The following is a 20,673-nucleotide window of genomic DNA, read 5'->3' on the forward strand; positions in this document are numbered from 1 at the left end:
GTTACACAGGAACAGGAGGACATTCCGTCCATCGAGCCTCTTACATAGCAACAGGTGGAGGTCATTCAGCCCCTCGAGCATGTTACATAGGAACAAACGAGGTCATTCAGCCCCACGACGCTGTTACATAGGAACAGGAGTAGACAATTCAGCTCTTTGAACCTGTTCCGCTATTCAATTAGATCATGGCTGATCTGCATCTTAACTCCTTCTACCCGCCTTGGTTCCAGAATCCTTAATACCCTTGCTTAATAAAAATCTATAAATCTCCGTTTTAAAATGTCTGATTGACCCCCCGCCTCAACAGACTTTTGTGGGAGAGCGTTCCAGATTTCCACTACCCTTTGTGTCAAGAAGTGCTTCCTGAAATCACCCGTGAACGGCCAAGCTCTAATTTTAAGGTTATGCCCCCTTGTTCTGGATTTCCTACCAGAGGAAGTAGTTTCTCTCCATCTACCCTATCAACTCCTTTAATCATCTTAAACACCTCAATTAGATCACCCCTTAATCTTCTATATTAAGAAGAATACAAGCCTTGTCCATGCAACCTGGCCTCATAATTTAACCCTTTCCGCCCTGATATCATTCTGGTGAATCTGCGCCGCACCCCCTCCAATATCCTTCCTGAGGCGCAGTGCCCAAAACTCAATGAAGTCCTCCAGGTGTTGTTTAACCAGAGTTCCTTACAGCTGTAACTTAATTTCCATCCCTTCATATTCCAGCCCTCTTGAAATAAAGGCCAACATTCCATTATCCTTTTTAAACTGATCCACAGTGTCCCAGTGATAACACAATATCCCAGTGAACCAGCAGTGTCCCTCTGATCCCACAGTGTTCAGTGATCCCACAATATCCCAGTGAACATGCAGTGTCCCAGTGATCCTACAGTAATCCATGATCCCACAGTGTCCCAGTGATCTCAGAATAACCCATGATCCCACAGTGTCCCAGTGATCTCACAGCAACCCAATGATCCCACATTGTCCCGATCCCACAGTGTCCCAGTGATCCCATAATATCCCAGTGAACTTGCCGTGTCCCAGAGATCCCACAGCAACCCGTGATCCCACAGTGGTCCCATTGATCTCACGGTGACCCAAACACAACTCATGTGAGGTTAATTGCGTGCAGCCTGTGATGAAGGCCTCGGTCAGTCCCCTGTGGAGAGAAAGTTTCCTGTCCAAGGAATCAACGTCCTACCAAAAATTTTCTTTGCACATCTTCATGTTACAGCATTTCCACAAAAAATATTCCTCTGCAGGAAGAGAAAGATAGTGAAATGGAATTGATTAAAACAAAGCAAGCGATTACAAAGGCATAGCAGGAGCCCAGGGCTCCCTCACACTCACTCACTCATACACATTCACACTCACTCACTCACTCATTCCATTACACAGGCAGGCAATCTCCCAGCAAACACCACTGACAAACAAAATCCTCAGTTACAAAGCAGAGAATCGAAAGAAAAGAGAGAAAAGATGGGAGAGAGAGAGAGACAGAAAGACACACAGGGCAGACTGAAGAGCAAATGATGCTTTTCTCTCTCTCTAATACAAGTTCGCAGGGTTTTCCCTCCTGCTTTGCCACTCACTCCCTCACTCAGCACTCACCCTCACCCCTCCCCTAAAAGGTGCTGGTCTGTCTGCATGTCCTGGTTAGTGTTTGCTGCAGGTTCTAAATTCCCCCTGTGCTTCTTTTCTCTTCTGTTCCTGGAGCAGGCAACAAAAAGCCCGGGCATTTTTTCTACTTCACCCTTCTTGTTGCAGTTTGCGAAGGTGAACGAACTTTCCCTTTGCTCTTTTCTCTTGTTTTAATTAGCAGTGGACAAAAAGCCTGGAGTTTGTGTTCAACTTACAGTTTGTGGCTTTTTCCAATTAGCCAAAGAGTTCAAACAAATTCATGACTTTTGAAACAGACAAAGCAAAAAAGTTTTTTTAAAAAACTAATACACAGCATGATCCCTCACTCAGTTCCAGGGACAATCTCTCAGCAACATTCCTTTACACAGAAACAAAGCCCAGTTATTAAAGGAGAAGATTCTAAAGAGTAAAAGATTGAGACAATCTTTATCGAAAACAACAACAACTTGTATTTATATATTACACCAATTACGACAACATCAATTTGCATATATACATAGATATGTATTTCCATAATACAACTACAATTATAAAGCCTTCACAATGGCTGTAGGGAAAGAGCAGAGTGGGAAATGGGATTAATTCGACAACCCTTTCAAAGAGCTGGCACTGACACAGTGGGCCGAATGGTCTTCTCTGCTGCCGTAGTTACCATGAAACCATGAATCTCTGAACAACAACTTCAACGCCATGAACCTGCAACAAAGTGGACACCAGTAAGGCAGTCATCTTACTGTGGCGCAAGCAGGACATCTGACAGAGGGGCAATGCGGCCATTTAACTGAGGGGCAAGGCGGCCAACTTACTGGGAGGCAAGATGGTCATATTGAACAAATTGGCCGCCATGAAGCTAAGACAAAATGGCCACCCTGATCCTGAAACGTAACGGCTGCCAATCAAGCAGCCATCTTACTGAGGGGCAAGCTTGTTATGGTGAGAGGCACGGAGAGGGTTCATTTGCTGTTCCTATTAAATCACCGTTACACTATACTTAAAGATACAAACGAAGTCAGATTGGCACTAGCTGGTATTTAGGAAGATAGGAATTTAGGAACAGGAGTAGGCCATTCAGCCCCTCGTGCCTGCTCCACCATTTAATAAGGTCATGGCTGATCTGTGATCTAACTCCAGATACCCGCCTTTGGCCCATATCCCTTATTACCTTTAGATGACAAAAAGCTATCTATCTCAGATTTAAATTTAGCAATTGAGCTGGTATCAATTGCCGTTTGCGGAGGAGAGTTCCAAACTTCTATCATCCTTTGCGTGTAGAAACATTTTCTAATCTCACTCCTGAAAGGTCTGGCTCTAATTTTTAGACTGTGCCCCCTACTCCTACAATTCCCAACCAGCGGAATTAGTTTCTCTCTATCCACCCTATCTGTTCCCCTTAATATCTTACAAATTTCGATCAGATCACCCTTTAACCTTCGAAACTCCAGAGAATACAACCCCAATTTGTGTAATCTCTCCTCGTAACTTAACCCTTGAAGTCCGGGTATCACTCCAGTAAACGTACGCTGCACTCCCTCCAAGGCCAATATGTCCTTCCGAAGGTGCGGTGCCCAGAACTGCTCATAGTACTCCAGTTGCGGACTAACCAGGGTTTTGTATAGCTGCAGCATAACTTCTGCCCCCTTGTACTCTAGTCCTTCAGATAAATGGCCAGCATTCCGTTCGCCTTATTGATTATTATCTGCAGCTGTTCATGACACTTCAATGATCTATGTACTTGAACCCTGAAGTCCCTTTGGACATCTACTGTTTTTAACTTTTTACCATTTAGAAAGTACACAGTTCTATCCACTTTTGATCCAAAGTGGATGATCTCACATTTGCTTACATTGACTTCCATTTGCCACAGATTTGCCCATTCACCAAATCTATCAATATCCCTTTGTAATTTTAAGTTTTCATCTACACTGCTTACAATGCCGCCAATCTTTGTGACATCGGCAAACTTAGATATGCGACTTTCTATGCCTTCATCTACGTCGTTAATAAATATTTTGAATAATTGAGGGCCCAAGACAGATCCCTAAGGGACTCCACTAGTCACATCCTGCCAATGTGACTACCTACACATTATCCCTACTCTCTGTCGCCTGCAAGTCCGTACTTTTCCCTCGATTCGATGGACTTCTATCTTAGCTAACAGTCTCTTATGTGGGACTTTATCAAATGTCTCCTGAAAGTCCATATAAATAACATCCATTGACATTCCCCTCTCCACTACTTTAGTCACCTCTTCAAAAAATTCAATCAGGTTTGTCAGGCACGACCTACCTTTCACAAATCCATGCTGGCTCTCTCTGATTAACTGAAAATTCTCGAGGTGTTCAGTCGCCCTATCCTTAATTATAGATTCCTGCATTTTCCCCACAACAGATGTTAGCTAACTGGTGTATAATTCCCTGGTTTCCCTCTCTCTCCTTTTTTAAAAAGCTGAGTGACATGTACAATGTTCCAATCTAGAGGGACGGTTCCTGAATCTAGAGAACTTTGAAAGATTATAGGTAGGGCATCTGCAATGTGCTCACCTACTTCCTTTAAAACCCTGGGATGATAACTATTTGTTCCTGGGGATTTGACACACTTTCGTGCTATTATTTTCTTCATTACTGTTGTTTTACTTATGTTAATTTTATTGAGTCCCTGTTCCCCAGTCAATATTAGTTTTCTTGGGATTTCCGGCATGCTATCCTCTTTTTCCACTGTAAATACTCACGCAAAGTAATTATTCAACATGTCCGCCATTTCCCCATTGTCAATGACGATATCCCCACTTTCAGTTTTTAAGGGGCCAACACTGCTCCTGACCACCCTCTTTTTCCTAATATAACTGTAAAAGTTCTTCGTATTGGTTTTGATATCCCATACAAGTTTATTTTCATACTCTCTTTTTGTAGCTCTTACCATCTGTTTTGTGACCACTTATTGATCTTTGTTTCTTTCCTATTCGCCATTGTTTGCCTTTTTGGATGCCCTTTCCTTGTGACTTATACTGTCCCTTACCTCTTTAATTGTCCATGGCTGTTTTTTTTGGCAAGTAGAGTTCTTGCCCCTCAGGGCTATAAACCGATTCTGTATGGTTTATTTAAACATTTCCCACTGATCATCATTCGTTTTACCCATGAACAGATTTGCCCAGTTTAATGTGGACAGTCTCTGTCTCATCCCATTGAAGTCGGCCTTTCCCAAGTCTCGAATCTTAGCAGCTGATTCACTTTTTTCCCCTTTCAAACACTACCTTGAACTCGATCATATTATGAACGCTGTTGGATAGATGTTCACGCAGTTAAGCTGTTAACTAAATCTGGTTCATTACTCATTACTAAATCTAGTATGGCTTGCCCTCTTGTTGCATCTAGGACATACTGCTGTCGAAAACTGTCCCGGACACACTCAAGAAATTCACTCCCTTTCTGACAGTTGCAAGTCTGCTTTTCCCAATCTATGTGAAGGTTAAAGGCCCCCATTAGGACCACTATGTCTTTGTTACACGCTTGTCTAATCTCTGCATTTACACAATTTAGCACTTCAGAGCTGCTGCCAGGGGTCCTATACAAAACTCACACTATAGTCTTAGATCCTTGCCGATTTCTCAATTCAACCCATAAGGTCTTTGTTGCTGCTTAGTTCTCGTTATATCCTCCTTTATCATTAAAGTGATTTCATCTCTTATCACTAAGGCTACTCCTCCCCCTCTTCCATTTTCCCTATCTCTCCTGTAGATCTTATAATCCAGTATATTTAGTTCCCAATCCTAACCATCCTGCAGCCATGTCTCAGTAATAGCTATCATGTCATACCCTCCAATTTGAATTTGAACCTGTTGTTCATTTAATGTATTCCTTATACTCCGTGCATTTGTATTTAGAACTCTTAGTTGGGCCATACACCCTAGCCTGACCTTCAGCTTTGATGCTGGGTTAATCGTTTGACGCCTTCGAGTTTTCACTTTATCTGTAGTGCCTAAAGTACACTTCATTTCTGATGCTCTATGCTTTTCCCTTTCACTTGTTCTTGAACAACTGTTTGTACTATTTGAATTGAAAATTTCCCATAGGTCTTCCCCTCTCTTGCTGCTCTAACTTTACTCGTTTCTGACTCCCCGCTCAGGTTCCCATCCTCCTGCCACTCCAGTTTAAACCTTCTCCAACAGCACTGGCAAAACCACCCGCGAGGACATTGGTCACGGTCCTGCTCGGCTGTAACCCCTCCCGCTTGTACAACGCACACCTCCCCCAGAACCGGTCCCAATGTCCCAGGAATCTAAATCCCTCCCTCCTACACCATCCCTGCAACCACGCATTCATCCGGTCTATTCTCCTGTTCCTATACTCACTAGCACGTGGCACTGGTAGTAATTCTTTGAGGTCCTGCTTTTTAATTTATCTCCGAACTCCTTAAATTCACCTTGCAGGACCTCATCCCTTTTTACCTATGTCGTTGGTACCAATATGGACCACGACTAATGGCTGTTCACCATTCCCCTCCAGAATGCCCTGCAGCCGCTCCGTGACATCCTTGAACCAAGCACCAGGGAGGCAACATACCATCCTGGAGTCACATTTGCCGCCACAGACACGCCTATCTGTTCCCCTTACAACTGAATGCTCTATCAATATAGCCCTGCCACTTCTTTCGTCCTCTCCTGTGCAGCAGAGCCACCCGTGGTGCCACGAACTTGGCTCTTGCTGCTTTCCCCTGTTAAGCCAACTCCCCCAAAAGTATCCAAAGCCGTATATCTGTCGAGAGGGAGATGGCCCCACGGGACTCCTGCTCGACATGCCTAGTCCTTTTACTCTGCCTGGCAGTCAGCCATTTCCTTTCTGCCTGCGTAATCATTGCTCTGTTGTTAATAGGAAAATAACTTGTGACGGCAATGGTACAAATTCAGGGCAATAAGGATCAGATTGACATTATAAAGGGCCTGATACTGAGATTAATAAAGCCCGGATCCGAATGCAATTCATTTACACGGAATTAGAATAGGGATAAAGAAACAGCTACTGATCGAAAGGCAAGATAATTCCAAACACTTAACGTTTTAACTCAGAGAGTTCACTGTGTCCTTCCCTCTGGTGTTTGACGCCAATAAACTAACAACGAGCTTTGCCCCTTGCTGTCTTTGCCCTTTTATTTTCCGATAATAAATAAGTTTTATGATGAGCAATAAAATCGAATTGAGGACACGGAACTGAATCCGGCGACAGAACACAGTTTCTCTGTGGGGTCACCTGAACCACAGATGGAAGAGCTGGGGGACAATTTAATCATTGTTACCACGCATAGAATTAATGACTTTGGTTAAAAGATCAGTAATTTATCAGAACAATTCAATCCGAATGAGACGGTGTGTGATTCAGACCGAGACCCACACAGAGAACAGGGCGGGGAGGGATTGTACTGATCAGGCTGAAGGTCGTGTTTATGACGGTGATGTGTAACTGATCTTTACACAGGTTGTGTTCATTAACCTGCAGACCCCAGAACACTAACTTCCCCGACACTGTGGAAACAGAATCAGGAGCCTCAGCACAAGGTAAGGACCCCGAATATACTGAGCACAATTACAGTGTTTTAATGCAGCAGAACTGATCCATTGCCGTGTAATTGTGTATTAGTTCAATGAGATTGAAAAGTTGTACCCATATTGGATCAAGTAAGAAACGATTGTTTTTTTTACACAAGTGAACTTAATGGAAGAAGCGCCATTTAACAGAACCAAATTACCAAATGTAAACTCCTCACTAAAATTCTGCGTTTTAACGAGTATTCAAAGATAATCTTCGTTTATGACACTGTTAGAGGTTGAGACTTTTCAAAGTATATCACAGCCTCTAACCGTCACCGAAATCCAATGTTTCCAGCAACGGGACGGTTTACCCTTTGACCCACATTGATCTCAGGATGCTGGGGCTCCTTGGTGCCAAACCCAGACAAACGCTGCCTTGTTGTCCAGGCGAGTTACAGTCACTTCTTCTCTAGCATTCAACTCTTGTATCTGTGAAGAAGTGGGGATCCGGGGATTTGAGGCACCGCCCGAACTGAGCGTCGCTGTACAGATTATTGATGAGTGAATGTTTCTTGATGGCCCGATTGATGAGTCCGTCCATCAGGTTACTGATCATTGAGAGGTGGCTGGGAGGGCGGGAATTGGCTGGATTCAGTCTGCTCTTTTGTTTTGTGGATAGAACAGAGCTGTTCATCCAAAACATATCCCTAAAGAGCAAAACATTCCACATGTAGTCAAGCAACCATGGTGAACGTGTGAGATAAGAGGCAGTATAAAGCTAAAGGAAGTGACTTACACAAATACCAAGTAAAGTGGTAATCCAGAGGACTGGGAGAGATATAGAAAACAACAAAGGAAGGCAGAGGAAATATTATGAGCTGCAAAAAGGAAATATGAAAAAAGTGCAAATAATAGAAAGGCAAATGGGAAAAATGTGTATAAATACATATTAAGTGTAAGAAACATTAACGGTCGGGCACAGAATGGGTGGGGGAAGTAGACAGGTAAAAGGGAGGGATGTCAGACACGAATCAGGGGATCTATAAACAAACTGGGAGCGGCAACACGGAGAAGCAGGAAGGGGGATAAGGTACGGAGGAGTCGCACGAGGTAATATCAACGTTTAATATTAATATTAAATACAAATGCTAATGTTGAGTTTCGCAGCCTCAGAATAAATATAGGTGCAGGTGGTATGGAGAGTGCATCTGGGGAAGGCAAGTTAGAGCAGAATCAGACATAGAGCAGAGTGAATGGAAACAAGGGGAGTCACAGATATGGAACCGGTCTCTGTTGGGGGAGGGGGGAAACAAACATTAGCGGTCAGGTACAGAATCGGTGGAGAGAGTAGACAGGTAAAAGATAGGGATTTCACACACGAAGCAGGGGGAGCCGTAACTGGAGTGGGAGGTGAGAGAAGCAAGAAGTGGAATCAGACATGGAGGAGTCGCAATGGACTTTAATATTTCTATTAAATACAAATACTAATTTGGAAGTGAATTTCATGTTCAGAGTTTCTCAGCCTCACAATAAATTGAACCCGCTGCTAAACTTTTACAACAAAGATTGAATGAAAAGGTGAAATTCCATCATCCCCAATAAAGATTAACAGGCCGATGAACTGAAAAGTCACTTGTTTACCGTACAGATTTGCTGAATCAGTTCCAGTAAGTGAAACCTGGATCCTGATACTGAAGGGTGTGAATATCCTGATCAAGGCCGAGACTGTTACTCATTAACTGGAGACTATCTGCCGGAGATTATATTCATTGCTCTGTTGGTAATAAATGGCCATGATTGGAAGATAAAGTGTAACCAGTCATGTGACAGGAATGGTACAAATTCAGGGCAATTGGATCAGATTAGCATTATAATAGACCCAATACTGAGATTAATAGAGCCGGGATCGCAATGTGTTACATTTATACAGAGCTGGAATCGGGACAATGAAACAGTCAATTATCAAAAGGGGAGATAATTCCAAACACGAAACGTTTCAACTCAAAGAGTTCACTTAATCCTTCCCTCTGGTGTTTGACCCCAATAAACTAACAGCGAGCTTGGCCCATTGCCATCTGTGTCCTTTTATGGTTCGATAATAAACAGGTTTTATACTGAGTATTAAAATCGAATTGAGGACATGGAACTGAATCCGGCTACAGAACACAGTTTCACCGCGGGGTCTTCTGAACCACAGATGCAAGAGCTGGGGTGGGGGGTGGGTTGATTTGGTATTTTTTTCCACACAAAGAATTAATGACTTTGGTTAAAATATCAGTAATTTATCAGACTATTTCAATTTGAATGAGACGGTGCGTGATTCAGACCGAGCCCCACACCAGAGAACAGGGCGGGGACGATTGCACTGATCAGGCTGAAGGTCGTGTTTATGACGGTGACGTGTAACTGATCTTTACCCAGGGTGTGTTCATTAACCTGAAGACCCCACTAACTTACCCGGACACTCTGGAACCAGGATCAGGAGCCGGAGCACAAGGTAAGGTCCCCGAATATACTGAGCACAATGATTGTGTTTCAAAGTAGACCAATGGGGAATTCACCGTTTATGGTGAAGTAATTCAATTATATTGAAAGTCGGGGAATTACTCACGGATCAGAATGTAAAGGTTGCTTATTTCCTGAAATTAACATTCGTGGAAGGGTCATTTAAGAGACAAAAACCTCAATCTATTCTCTTCCGCTAAAATTCTATTGTTTAAAATATTATTGGAAGATATTTCTGAATTATTACATCGCTTATGAACAAACAGTTGGAGGTTGACACTTTGCAACATTTAACACAGTCCCCAACCACCAACATAACCCAATGCGGTGGCCCGGATGATTCCAGCCACTGGAGGTTTTCCCTTTGACTCCCGTTGACCTCAGTTTGCTGGAGCTCTTTGGTGCAGCACCCGATCAAACGCCGCTTGTTGACGGGATGAGTTCCTCTCACTTCTCCTCTGGTTCTCCTTTCTCGCATCCATTTATGGATTGACACCAGAAAGAAGTCTGAAACCGAGTGGTTCTGGCGGAATTAGTTCTGAGCGCTGGCGGGCAGATTATTGACGAGCGAATGTTACTTGATGGACCAACTCCCTCCATCACTTTGCTGATGATTGAGAGGTGACTGATAGGGCGCTGATTGTCCGGGTCCAATTAGTCCTTGATTCTGTGCACTGGACACAGCAGGTCCAGCTTGTGCATTGGCGGGTAAAGTCAGTATAATCGGTGCACTGCCATAGTTTGTCTGGGCGACAGCTCGTTCTTCAGCACGGCGGTGGGATGCAGTCAGGACCAATCATATTCACTGACTCCCGTTCATTCACACGTGGTGTGATCCGAATTGGCTGCAGAAAGGTACCTGTGATAGCGGTAAGCCCGGGAGGAAAGAACATCTGTGTCAGGAATGCAGTCAAATGATAACGCCGCCTGCAGGAGGTTATTGTTCATAAATCTCTCTGGGACGGTCTCCAGTTGAACGATTTCATGGACAGTTCATTCAAAGTGAAGCTATACCAAGAGCTTGGGGAATTGTAATTGTTAAAACTAATGTGATTGGTAAGGGACAAGAGAAGCAGCTGATTCATTGACGTAGTGACATGGAACTTGGGAGTTCTCACATCGCAGGACTGGGTTAGTGGGGTGTCATTAGTGTTAATATTAGAACAGTGGTAAATCTCCTCACCTCCTACAGTGCTCATTAGTGTTAATATTGGAACAGTGGTAAATCTCCTCACCTCCGACAGTGCTCATTAGTGTTAATATAAGATCAGTGGAAAATCTCCTCACCTCCTACAGTGCTCATTAGTGTTAATATTAGATCATTGGTAAATCTCCTCACCTCCGACAGTGCTCATTAGTGTTAATATTAGATCATTGATTAATCTCCTCACCTCCGACCTTGCTCATTAGTGTTAATATCAGAACAGTGGGAAATCTCCTCACCTCCTACAGTGTTCATTAGTTTTAATATTAGAACAGAGGTAAATCTCCTCAACTCCTACAGTGTTCATTAGTGTTAATTTTCGAAAAGTGGTAAATCTCCTCACCTCCTACAGTGCTGATTAGTGTTAATATTAGAACAGTGGTAAATCTCCTCACCTCCGACAGTGCTCATAAGTGTTAATATTTGAACAGTGGTAAATGTCCTGAACTCCGACAGTGCCCATTAGTGTTAACATTACAACAGTGGTAAATCTCCTCACCTCCTACAGTGCTCATTATTGTTAATATTGGAACAGTGGTAAATTTCCTCATCTCCGACAGTGCTCATTATTGTTAATATTGGAACAGTGGCAAATCTCCTCACCTCCTACACTGCTCATTAGTGTTAATATTAGAACAGTGGTAAATCTCCTCGCCTCCTACAGTGCTCATTATTGTTAATATTGGAACAGTGGCAAATCTCCTCACCTACTACAGTGCTCATTCGTGTTCATATTAGAACAGTGGTAAATCTCCTCACCTCCTACAATCCTCGATAGTGTTAATATCAAAACAGTGGTTAATCTCGTCACCTCCGAAAGTGTTCATTTTGTTAATATTAGAACAGAGGTAAATCTCCTCACCTACTACAGTGTTCATTAGTGTTAATTTTCGAAAAGTGGTAAATCTCCTCACCTCCTACAGTGCTGATCAGTGTTAATATTAGAACAGTGGTAAATCTCCTCACCTCCTACAGTGCTCATTAGTGTTAATATTTGAACAGTGGTAAATCTCCTGAACTCCTACAGTGCCCATTAGTGTTAATATTACAACAGTGGTAAATCTCCTCACGTCCTACAGTGCTCATTAGTGTTAATATTGGAACAGTGGTAAATCTCCTCACCTCCTACAGTGCTCATTAGTGTTAATATTGGAACAGTGGTAAATCTCCTCACCTCCTACAGTGATGATTAGTGTTAATATTAGAACAGTGGTAAATCTCCTCACCTCCTGCAGTGCTCAATAGTGTTAACATTATAACAGTGGTAAATCTCCTCACCTCCGACTGTGCTCATTAGTGTTAATATTATAACAGTGGTAAATCTCCTTACCTCCTACTGTGCTCATTAGTGTTAATATTAGAACAGTGGTAAATCACCTCACCTCCTGCAGTGCTCATTTATGTTAATATTAGAACAGTGGTAAATCTCCTGACCTCCTACAGTGATCATTAGTGTTAATATTTGAACAGTGGTAAATCTACTGAACCCCTACAGTGCCCATTAGTGTTAATATTACAACAGTGCCAAATCTCCTCACATTCTACAGTGTCATTAGTGTTAATATTATAACAGTGGTAAATCTCCTCACCTCCTACAGTGATGATTAGTGTTAATATTAGAACAGTGGTAAATCACCTCACCTCCTGCAGTGCTCATTTATGTTAATATTAGAACAGTGGTAAATCTCCTGACCTCCTACAGTGATCATTAGTGTTAATATTTGAACAGTGGTAAATCTACTGAACCCCTACAGTGCCCATTAGTGTTAATATTACAACAGTGGTAAATCTCCTCACGTCCTACAGTGCTCATAAGTGTTAATATTCGAACAGTGGTAAATCTCCTCAACTCCTACAGTGCTCATTAATGTTAATATTGGAACAGTGGTAAATCTCCTCACCTCCTACAGTGCTCATTAGTGTTAATATCAGAACAGTGGTAAATCTCCTCACCTCTTACAGTGCTCATTAGTGTTATTTTTCGAAAAGTCGTAAATCTCCTAATTTCCTACAGTGCTCATTAGTGTTAATATTAGAACAGTGGTAAATCTCCTCACCTCCTACAGTGATGATTAGTGTTAATATTAGAACAGTGGTAAATCTCCTCACCTCCTGCAGTGCTCAATAGTGTTAACATTATAACAGTGGTAAATCTCCTCACCTCCTACTGTGCTCATTAGTGTTAATATTATAACAGTGGTAAATCTCCTTACCTCCTACTGTGCTCATTAGTGTTAATATTATAACAGTGGTAAATCTCTTCACCTTCTACAGTGCTCATTAGTGTTAATATTATAACAGTGGTAAATCTCCTCACCTCCTGCAGTGCTCATTCGTGTTAATATTATAACAGTGCTAAATCTCCTCACATTCTACAGTGTCATTAGTGTTAATATTATAACAGTGGTAAATCTCCTCACCTCCTACAGTGATGATTAGTGTTAATATTAGAACAGTGTTAAATCACCTCACCTCCTGCAGTGCTGATTTGTGTTAGTATTAGAACAGTGGTAAATCTCCTGACCTCCTACAGTGATCATTAGTGTTAATTTTCGAAAGTGGTAAATCTCCTCACCTCCTACAGTGCTGATTAGTGTTAATATTAGAAAAGTGGTAAATCTCCTCACCACCTACAGTGCTCATTAGTGTTAATATTTGAACAGTGATAAATCTACTGAACCCCTACAGTGCCCATTAGTGTTAAAATTCGAACAGTAGTAAATCTCCTCAACTCCTACAGTGCTCATTAATGTTAATATTGGAACAGTGGTAAATCTCCTCACCTCCTACTGTGCTCATTAGTGTTAATATTATAACAGTGGTAAATCTCCTCACCTTCTACAATGGTCGTTAGTGTTAATATTATAACAATGGTAAATCTCCTCACCTCCTACAGTGCTCATTTGTGTTAATATTACAACAGTGGTCAATCTCCTCACCTCCGACAGTGCTCATTAGTGTTAATTTTCGAAAAGTAGTAAATCTCCTCACCTGCTACAGTGCTCATTAGTATTAATATCAGAACAGTGGTAAATCTCCTCACCTCCGACTGTGCTCATTCGTATTAATATTAGAACAGTGGTAAATCTCCTCACCTTCTACAGTGTTCATTAGTGTTAATTTTCGAAAAGTGGTAAATCTCCTCACCTCCTGCAGTGCTGATTACAGTTAATATTAGAACAGTGGTATATCTCCTCACCTCCTACAGTGCTCATTAGTGTTAATATTTGAACAGTGGTAAATCTCCTGAACTCCTACAGTGCCCATTAGTGTTAATATTACAACAGTGGTAAATCTCCTCACGTCCTACATTGCTCATTAGTGTTAATATTGGAACAGTGGTAAATCTCCTCACCTCCGACAGCGCTCATTAGTGTTACTATTGGAACAGTGGTAAATCTCCTCACCTCCTACCGTGCTCATTAGTGTTAATATTGGAACAGTGGTAAATCTCCTCATCTCCGACAGTGCTCATTAGTGTTAATATTAGAACAGTGGTAAATCTCCTCACCTCCTACAGTGCTCATTAGTGTTAATATAAGAACAGTGGTAAATCTCCTCACCTCTTACAGTGCTCATTAGTGTTATTTTTCGAAAAGTGGTAAATCTCCTAATTTCTTACAGTGCTCATTAGTGTTAATATTAGAACAGTGGTAAATCTCCTCACCTCCTACAGTGCTCATTAGTGTTAATATTGGAACAGTGGTAAATCTCCTCATCTCCAACAGTGCTCATTAGTGTTAATATTAGAACAGTGGTAAATCTCCTCACCTCCTACAGTGCTCATTAGTGTTAATATCAGAACAGTGGTAAATCTCCTCACCTCTTACAGTGCTCATTAGTGTTATTTTTCGAATAGTGGTAAATCTCCTAATTTCCTACAGTGCTCATTAGTGTTAATATTAGAACAGTGGTAAATCTCCTCACCTCCTACAGTGATGATTAGTGTTAATATTAGAACAGTGGTAAATCTCCTCACCTCCTGCAGTGCTCAATAGTGTTATTATTATAACAGTGGTAAATCTCCTTACCTCCTACTGTGCTCATTAGTGTTAATATTATAACAGTGGTAAATCTTCTCATCTTCTACAGTGCTCATTAGTGTTAATATTATAACAGTGATAAATCTCCTCACCTCCTGCATTGCTCAATAGTGTTAATATTATAACAGTGGTAAATCTCCTCACCTCCTACTGTGCTCATTAGTGTTAATATTATAACAGTGGTAAATCTCCTCACCTCCGACTGTGCTCATTAGTGTTAATATTATAACAGTGGTAAATCTCCTCACCTCCTACTGTGCTCATTATTGTTAATATTATAACAGTGGTAAATCTCCTCACCTTCTACAGTGCTCATTAGTGTTAATATTATAACACTGGTAAATCTCCTCACCTCCTACAGTGATGATTAGTGTTAATATTAGAACAGTGGTTAATCTCCTCACCTCCTACAGTGCTCATTAGTGTTAATTTTCGAAAAGTGGTAAATCTCCTCACCTGCTACAGTGTTCATTAGTATTAATATCAGAACAGTGGTAAATCTCCTCACCTCCTACAGTGCTCATTCGTGTTAATATTAGAACAGTGGTAAATCTCCTCACCTTCTACAGTGCTCATTAGTGTTAATATTATAACAGTGGTAAATCTCCTCTCCTCCTACAGTGCTCATTAGTGTTAATATTGGAGCAGTGGCAAATCTCCTCACCTCCTACAGTGCTCATTATTGTTAATATTAGAACAGTGGTAAATCTCCTCGCCTCCTACAGTGATCATTATTGTTAATATTGAACATTGGCAAATCTCCTCACCTACTACAGTGCACATTCGTGTTCATATTAGAACAGTGGTAAATCTCCTCACCTCCTACAATGCTCGTTAGTGTTAATATTAGAACAGTGGTAAATCTCCTCACCTCCTACAATGCTCGTTAGTGTTAATATTAAAACAGTGGTAAATCTCCTCACCTCATACAGTGCTCATTAATGTTAATATTAGAACAGTGGTAAATCTCTTCTCCTCCTACAGTGCTATTATTGTTAATATTAGTACAGTGGTAAATCTCCTCACCTTCTACAATGCTCATTAGTGTTAATATTATAACAGTGGTAAATCACCTCACCTTCTACAGTGCTCATTAGTGTTAATATTATAACAATGGTAAATCTCCTCACCTCCTACAGTGATGATTAGTGTTAATATTAGAACAGTGGTAAATCTCCTCACCTCCTGCAGTGCTCATTTGTGTTAATATTACAACAGTGGTCAATCTCCTCACCTCCGACAGTGCTCATTAGTGTTAATTTTTGAAAAGTAGTAAATCTCCTCACCTGCTACAGTGCTCATTAGTATTAATATCAGAACAGTGGTAAATCTCCTCACCTCGGACAGTGCTCATTCGTGTTAATATTAGAACAGTGGTCAATCTCCTCACCTTCTACAGTGTTCATTAGTGATAATTTTCGAAAAGTGGTAAATCTCCTCACCTCCTACAGTGCTGATTAGTGTTAATATTAGAACAGTGGTAAATCTCCTCACCTCCTACAGTGCTCATTAGTGTTAATATTAGAACAGTGGTAAATCTCCTGAACTCCTACAGTGCCCATTAGTGTTAATATTACAACAGTGGTAAATCTCCTCACGTCCTACAGTGCTCATTAGTGTTAATATTGGAACAGTGGTAAATCTCCTCACCTCCTACAGTGCTCATTAGTGTTAATATTGGAACAGTGGTAAATCTCCTCACCTCCTACAGTGCTCATTAGTGTTAATATTGGAACAGTGGTAAATCTCCTCATCTCCGACAGTGCTCATTCGTGTTAATATTAGAACAGTGGTAAATCTCCTCACCTCCTACAGTGCTCATTAATGTTAATATTTGAACAGTGGTAAGTCTCCTCACCTCTTACAGTGCTCATTAGTGTTAATATTAGAACAGTGGTAAATCTCCTCACCTCCTGCAGTGCTCATTAGTGTTAATATTGGAACAGTGGTAAATCTCCTCACCTCCTACAGTGTTCATTGGTGGAAACATTAGAATCGTGATAAATCTCCTCACCTCCTGCAGTGCTCATTAGTGTCAATATTAGAACAGTGGTAAATCTCCTCACCATCCACAGTGCTCATTCGTCAGGTGCTGACACCATGGGAGATATTGTAAAAATATTCTCATTGAAGCACCAACAAGGACACATCTCCATGAACACCCGGATAATGTCACTGTCCATTGAAACCAGAGGAATCCCACCCAGCTTTTTATTGTGTTCGTCGAAATATATCATTTGCATGAAGTATCTAAATTTAATAACGAAGCTGAACAAATCAAAATATTCAACGCAAGTCTGTGAATAAGATAATGCAATACCCCCAGACTGTGTAAAACCGAGTGAGGGTCATTTAATTAATCAATGATCACCCTGCTCAATATTTCCCTCCAGATTATTCACTACCTCAGTAATGAGGCTGGTTCTGGCCTGTACTATGTGAGTTAACCTTACCAATGGGCGCACCCAGTTCAGAGACTCGGCTGACGGGTGCCCGTCTGGAACTGGGTTGTGGAGATCAGCGGGACTCACTGGATTTCACTGGGCAGCTGTCTGTGTTGCACCTGATGTGGAGTGTTGATCATAACACTCGGGAAATGCTCCATCCCAGAGCTAACAGCTGTTGTACTGATGGGGGAGAAGGGACTTGGTATCATGTTTAACAAGGGAACGCTCTCCTGCTCATTTTAATATTTCTGTCCAACCTTACTATGAATATTATATTTATTACAGAGCATCAGAATCTGGGAACTTCTGTCACCAACATGGCTGAAGGTCCAAACAGGGGAGAAGGTCAAACATCTTCAACAAGAATGAAAATGGACACAGGTAGGTTCAGAAAATTCATCAAAATATCAAATCTTCAAATCTATCCTGACAAAGGGTTCAGATCGCAAACAGGAACCTGCAGCTCACACAGGAAGAGGTAACAGCACAGATACTGTGTAGATAGTGGGAAGTGAGTGACCATCTGGACGGATAGTGCAGTCACAGGTGGAGGGATCTCCTGAGTACTGGAACTGTACAGTAGGTACCAATGTTGGGGACTGTAAGGAGGATAGAGACAGTGACTCGGAGGATGGTCTTCCTGAGTAACAGTGTGAGACCAGGGAGCAGGGGTACACCCCGAGTGGGGCGGGGGATGAGAGGCAGGTGGGACACAGGAATAGGAGAGCGATAGTGGTGGGAGATTCTACAGTCAGGGGAATAGAGAGACTCTTCTGCAGCCCTGAATGGGAAGTTACCTCCCTGGTGTCAAAGAGACAGTGAATCAGCGGAGTAACAGTGTGAGACCAGGGAGCAGGGGGACGCCCTGAGTGGGGCGGGGGTTGAGAGGCAGGTGGGACACAGGAAGAGGAGAGTGATAGTGGTGGGAGATTCTATAGTCGGGGAATAGAGAGACTCTTCTGCAGCACTGAGCAGGTCCCTGATGGTAAGTTGCCTCCCTGGTGCCAGAAGGAAGAATTTCCAGGAACTGGTGGGACCATCTCTGGGAAGGAAAGGAGAGCAGAAAATAGTCATGGTCGGAACCCATAACACGGATCGAAATACATTTATAGAGGGAATATTAAGACTGAGGCAGTAGTAGTTTAAAAAAACAACGCCTCCAGGTAGTGATCTCCAGAATGGTTTGCATTGTGCCGTGTTAGCGGCGAAATATGAGACAGGTGAATGTGTGGCTGGAGCAGGAGGGAAGGGTTCACTGTCTTGGAGCGCTGGAGTGAATTCAGGGAGAAGGGAAGGGACGGTCACGGTCTGAACTAACCAACAATGGTTTTACAGACTGGGTGAATGGAGCAGGAGGGAAGGGTACACGGTATTGGGGACTGGAGTGAGTTCAGGGAGAAGGGAAGGGACGGTCACGGTCTGAACCGAGGAACAATGGTTTTACAGACTGGGTGAATGGAGCAGGAGGGAAGGGTTCACGGTCTTGGGGATAGAGTGAGTTCAGGGAGAAGGGAAGGGACGGTCACGGTCTGAACCGACCAACAATGGTTTTACAGACTGGGTGAATGGAGCAGGAGGGAAGGGTTCACGGTCTTGGGGACTAGAGTGAGTTCAGGGAGAAGGGAAGGGACGGTCACGGTCTGAACTGACCAACAATGGTTTTACAGACTGAGTGAATGGAGCAGGAGGGAAGGGTTCACGGTCTTGGGGAGTAGAGTGAGTTCAGGGAGAAGGGAAGGGACGGTCACGGTCTGAACCGAACAACAATGGTTTTACAGACTGGGTGAATGTAGTAGGGGAGAAGAATGTGAAATATTCGGGTCTGAGACTGGAGAGTGGAATTAATAAAACTGTTGGAGCGGGAACAGAAGATTTATGAAATCGTGAAAAGTTCTTCGCAGGTAAAAATGAAAGTGGTTTTGAAGTACAGAGAGATGACGTCACTTGAAATTTGAAAAAAAGCAAAGAAACGAAAACGGATGAACATTCCAAAAAATCGGAGTTATGGTTCTGTTTTATGTCTGTGAATATAAAATACCATTCCAAACACATTTGGAAAGTCAGAAGCATAAGAGATATGATCTGGTATTTATAAGACAGAATCTGAGTTTTCACAGGATACAGAGCGAAATGTTCCTGGTTATAACATTTTGAGGGGAGAGAAAATTAGCTCTGGACGCCAATATTAATAAAAGGTTCCATTACAGAGCTAGAACAACAACAACTTGCATTTATAAAGCACCTTTAATGCAGTAAAACGACCCAGGGCGCTTCACCCGAGCGATTATCAAGCAAAAGTTGAAACCGAGTCAAATAAGGAGATATTAGGACGGGTGACCCAAAAGCTTGGACAAAGAGATAGGTTTTAAGGAGAATCTTAAAGTAGAACAGAGAGAAGGAGAGGTTTTGAACATAAGGATGGTGCAGGGAGCTGTGTTCAGATAGAATCCATATGTAGGAAGGGAAATAGCACAATTCTCGGTTGGATTTTCAGACCCGCCAGCAGTGGAGGTGAGATAGAGGGGGAACGAGGGGAAACTAGTTGGAGATGAAGTTTTGGGGAGATACAGAATATTTTCTTTCGTTTCTAAAAATGATGGTCGAAGTGAAAATGTTGGTGTACTGCAGAAGGATGTGGGCCCATAGTCAGAGACAACCGTAGAGAAGGATTTGGATCTGAGAAACATCGCCGAGGTGGATAAATCACTGGGCCCAGAAATAACGCACCCGAGGCTGTTAAAGGAAGTCAGAGAGGAGTTGGGAGGGGCCCTGACCACAATTTCTCAATCCTCGATTGTTATCAAAAATATCCAGGTGGACTGAAGGAGCCCAAGTAATGTCCCTGATAAAATAGGGAGAGAGGGTCAAAGGGTAACTGGAGACCAATTAGTCTCCATCAGTTGTGGGCAAACTCCTCGAATCTGCAATTCCAGGTCGAATTAGTGAACATTGAGAGATACAGGGGATGATCAGGGGAGGCTGGAATTGATTCGCTGCAGAAAAGTTGTATTCGGCAAATCTGATACAGCTTTGTTGAGAGGTGACTGTATAGATCGTTGGGATGCAGCACACGCGGTGCATATGGGTTTTCAGAAGGTGTTTGATAATGTGCCTCACAGGAGGCTTCAGCCGTTTGGTATAAGAGGAAATGTAGCCGCCCGGATAGAAAGTCGATAATGTGTTTATTTTTCTCCATTTTTGTTCACAGATCCGAAAACTGCAATCACTGAGTTCCTGACAAAGTGCGACGATTACCAGCTGTTCCAGTTGACGAAATTCTACCGGGACAGACTAGAACAGGCGATTGAAGAAG

At 42.3% G+C, this 20,673-nt stretch overlaps 1 long non-coding RNA gene across 1 annotated transcript; it reads left to right on the forward strand.

Moving 5' to 3' along the window:
* The first annotated feature begins 7,132 nt into the window (after positions 1–7,132).
* On the forward strand, positions 7,133–20,673 carry LOC137314521 (uncharacterized). Its single transcript, XR_010961215.1, has 4 exons — positions 7,133–7,188; positions 9,583–9,658; positions 17,646–17,741; positions 20,569–20,673. It is a non-coding gene; the product is annotated as an uncharacterized lncRNA (long non-coding RNA).

Source organism: Heptranchias perlo, unplaced genomic scaffold (genome assembly GCF_035084215.1).
Source record: "Heptranchias perlo isolate sHepPer1 unplaced genomic scaffold, sHepPer1.hap1 HAP1_SCAFFOLD_52, whole genome shotgun sequence".
NCBI lineage: Eukaryota > Metazoa > Chordata > Chondrichthyes > Hexanchiformes > Hexanchidae > Heptranchias > Heptranchias perlo.